Below are 5000 nucleotides of genomic sequence, written 5' to 3'. Positions count from 1 at the left end.
AAAAGCGCTTGGGTGTTGAATGGTTGTTGTTTTTTGCGAGTCAGACAGACAAGTAGACAGATGTCTCTCGATTGACTTGCTGGTAACATTTACCAGTAACCGGGATTGCAATAATCAACACGGAATCTAAATACTTATACGGTCATATTCACTATAGTTTTGCGTATAGAAATCTGTAGTAATGTCTGTCTGCTGTAACTATTTGCTTCTTCGTCACGTTGTTTACCACTTTTCCTATCCTGCGAGTCATTCCTGACTCACCACGCCATATTCTTATCACATCATAAGAATCACCGTTGACATCAAACTGTGATGATCATTTCTTTATGGAGTCTCACAAATTTTGTGGTTCAAATTAAATTATTTCCTTAGCGAATAATTTCGTCTTTCCTAAAGTTCAAGTTCAAATACAGCCAGAATCGATTGTTGCCTTCCATCCTTTCGGGGTCCATAAAATAAGTACCACCCGAGAACTGAAGTCGATGCAATCGGCTTACCAAACCCTTAACGAAATTCCTGCACTTGTTCCAAAATTTGAAATCAATTTTGCATCTTGTCAAATTTCAAGATTAAAAACTATTTCCACGTACACTTGGTGATAAATTTTAAAAAAATGATCGAAATATTTCTGTCCTCGAAGTTATTAAAATGCACTTTGGTGAACATTTACGGAAAAAAAAATAATGCGTGTTTCACTCATTGCAGTGCGGCTGTGTAAGATTTTGTTGAACAAATGAAACCCAGCACTTTTATCTTCTTAAATACTGGGTCTTATTTGGTCCGTCTTGGGTGAACTTCCAAGTAAGTGATGTGTTTTCAGGCGGGATTAGCGCCACCTATTCCTTAATGAAAACGAAGTAGAAGTAATTATTACGACATCAGGGGATGTAATACTATATGTATAGTATAGACAATAAAATGTATATATCTTTTATTCTATCAGGATTAGCAGAAAATATTTAGCTTAATCGACAGATACTATCGCTCAGCAAGCCTAGGAGAGTTATACTTTCAGCTTTAAGTGGTACACACACACTCACACACACACACACACACACACACACACACACACACACACACACAGTGTTTATAGTTTTTCAAGTGGATATTTGCATTTGTAAGTGGAAAATAGTTTTACATTATCATCAACATAACATTTATTGTTCAGAATGTAAATTTGGATACTGGCTGTTGTGGTAGTGGTGGTGGTGGTGCTGCTGAGAGTTGTGGAGGCTGGGCATGTAGTGGTAGTGGAGACTGTTGAAGTGATAATGGTAGGAGAAGAGCATGAGTGATATATTTCGAATGAATCTACTTGCAACAGACGCCAACACAATTCTAGTTTCATATGTATTTTTTCTCCAAATACTTTGCGCTACTCAGTTACTAACCTTTACATTCCGAGTTCAAATCGCAGCAGGGTCAACATTGTCTTTTATCATCCTGGGAATTATAAAATAAAGTACAGGTCAAGTAACGGGTGAAATTTAATCGATTCTAGGCTACCCGAAAATAGCTGGCTATGTGCCAATGTTAGAATTCAATATGATTCTTCGTTAAATATTCTTACTGCAGTGCAGGATATATATTTTAAAATTTGTGAAATAAATTGATCACTAGAACGAATAAATAGAAAAATACATAAACAGCAAAAACGAAATATGTAAAGAAAAACATAATTCTCATAAATACACAAGATCTTTTAATTTTTTATCCTTTTTATTTTTGTATCAAAGTGAATTTCATATGAAATACATAGACAAGAAATATAAAAATGGAGAAAAAAAATGAATGCAACTTTTTATATAAGTAAATATATTCATCACGTGATCTCTGATGCATGCAGTTGCAAAAGGAGAAAAGTTTGAAGATGAGGTGAGGCCACAAATAATCAGACCCAACACACAATTATTCACTTACCAATATTTGTGTGCGATTGTGTGTCTGTGTGTTTTGTTTAGACGTATTTATAGAATTTTGCCAACGTGGAAAGAGTTGGTTTCTAAAATTTGTCGAAGACTTTTTCATTGGAATTTCAACAACACCAACAGGGTAATCGTGTGTGCACGCGCATACATGTGCAGCTCTGTATGTTTTGCATTCATGTATTTATACTCATGCATCTAGTTTGATGTCGAGACACGTTCACATGTTTCTATACGTTAAAATTTTGGTGCATTTTACATTTTGACACTGCTAAAGACGAGGTCTCTGTAGTTTCCTAATTAGCTTTCTACTTTCAGATTTGGAGAACCCTAATTTCTCAAGATTAGTTCTGAAGCAGTTTCTTAAACATTCTAATATCCCAATAATTACGAGTATAAAACTGGACTGGCATTTCAAGTCGAGTAGCTGCAAATTTCTCAATAGTTCAGCGCAGGTGATTTCTTTCTCGCTGATCTTTAGCTTTATATTGACCTCAACTGGGAAAATGTACATAGTTTATCTTCCCTTCAGAAATCACTGTGTCTGGTCTGTTATATTTGCAATGTATTGATATGTCCACAGGGAAATTCCACCAGTAAACTTTCCTATTATGAATTATCATAGATTCTGTGATACTCTGTTTATGTAAATGTGTATGTATAGCATTCTATAGAAATTCGTACACTTTCTTATATATAATGTCATTGAATGCTTCTTAGCGATAATCTGCACCGCAGTTGGTGACATTTAAGATGGAGATACGAAAATATGACTTAATATGTTGTGTTAAACAATGATCTGAAGTTGACACAATTTATATTTTTATACACACACACACACAAACATATATGTCTATATATATATATATATATATATATATATATATATATATATATATATATATATATATAATTTCAGTGACGAAGAAGTGAAAACTGTAGTGAAGAAGTGGCTCAAAGAGCAGTCATGAGAATGTTACGGGGCAGGTATACATGCTCTCATTCGAAGGTGGAACTTTGCTATTGAGACAAACGCTGCCTATACTGAGATGGAAGGATGTGACGCACAGAGGACCAACTTCATTTTGATGTATGAAACATGTTCTTGTGTTGGTAATTATACCTGTCCTAAACAAAATGGCATTACTTTTTGACTCAACCTTGTATATATTAATATATATATCCTGATCGATTCTTCCATGTGTTAAGGAGTACGGCCTTGCAACAATGTAAACTTTCATCTTATCAAGATATCCTGGGCCTGAAGAGTAGCCTACGGTTTACACCTCACTTGGTTATTTACCACTTCCGAGGGTTCCGTTCGCTATGATACATATGTAGCCCGGATCTTTTCTTCTCCATTCCTTAACTTTTGTATATATATATATATATATATATATATATATATATATATATATATATATATATATATATATATATATATATATATATATATATATATATATATATATAGATATATATATATATATATATATAGATATATATATAGATATATATATATATATATATATATATATATATGAACAAACGCAGAGAGAGAGAGAGAGAGAGAGAAAAAGAGAGAGAGAAAGAGTGATGATCATACATATTTCCCAAAATTGATTATTAGCTAAATGCGTCTATTGTTTTATTCCATAGACTTGTGTCATCGCCCAAATGATTTATAATTTCATAATTGTTGAGAAATTTTGGTGAAAGCTATCTTGCGATGATTAATTATAGTGTAACCTATGGAATACATATCTTGCCTGAGCATGTATGTATGTGTGTGTATATATACATACATATATATATATATATATATATATATATATATATATATATATATATATATATATATATATATATATATATATATATATATATACATATCTATATATATATATATATATATCCACACGCGGCTCTATATATATACATATATATATAATGCAATTTCCTTTTTGCATGCACGCGTGTAAGTGTAGACGTGTAGATCTTTAGGGATTTTAAATGAGTTAATGATGAATGGAAAACTGAAGCATAAGATCTGCAGATAGCGGTGAGGTTGACATTAATGATGTTGTTTGGTGGAAAATGAGAGAAAGGGAGAAAGAGACTGAGAAAGAATGAAAGAGAAGCGAGAGAGAGAGAGAGAGAGAGAGAGTGGAGGAGGGCGTACGTTGATATACTATAATCTCAGCGTGTCACGATGACATGGAAGGAATCCCGGAAGCACTAGGTGTTAGGGTTATAGTTCACTTCCTTGATAGATGTAAATATTTATTCAGCCATTATAGATAGTTATCAAATAATGAATTACTTGTGACATAAATCCGAATTCTCCAGGGAATATTGGCTTTTCATGATATGTCATCTGCAGTCATTTTATATTCATGATGATCATTTCGCTTCTCTTGCATCATTCACATAACCTTCACACCACCTCTTCCACTTCCACCATATTATTTACCTCCTCCCTCTCCTCTTCTTCTTCCTACTCCTTGTCTTCTTCTTCCTCCTCATTTTAACGCTCACACTTTGAAATATATCCTCTTCAGCTTCACTTCGTTTCTACAGTCTCTCTCTCTCTCTTTCTCTCTTTCTCTCTATCTCTTTCTCTCTTTCTCTCTCTCTTTCCCTTCCATTCTCTATCTTTCTTCTCATCCTCCTTCTCTATCAGCTACCCTTATCCTTACCTGCTTATATACGTCTGATTTGTCATAATTTATAACACACGCACACACACATACGCACACGCACACACACACACATCCCCGCACGCTTTCACACACGCACACACATCCCCGCACGCTTTCACACACATCCCCGTACGCTTTCACACACACACACACACACAAAAGGTTTCTAAACTTATGTTCACAAACAAGAACAATCACTAATTTGTCCATTCTGAACGATATATACATGTGTGTGTATGTGTGTATGTATGTATGTGTGTGTCTGTGTCCATACCTCGGTCTGTGTGTGTGTGTCTGTGTGTAAGTACACACACACAAATATATATATATATATATATTTATATAGTTGCGTTTAAATGTTAACACAAAGCCC

Source organism: Octopus bimaculoides, chromosome 15, assembly GCF_046866305.1.
Source record: "Octopus bimaculoides isolate indiv1 chromosome 15, ASM4686630v1, whole genome shotgun sequence".
Classification (NCBI taxonomy): Eukaryota; Metazoa; Mollusca; class Cephalopoda; order Octopoda; family Octopodidae; genus Octopus; species Octopus bimaculoides.
The sequence above is the reverse complement of the archived record's forward strand: the minus strand, read 5'-3'. Positions refer to the sequence as shown.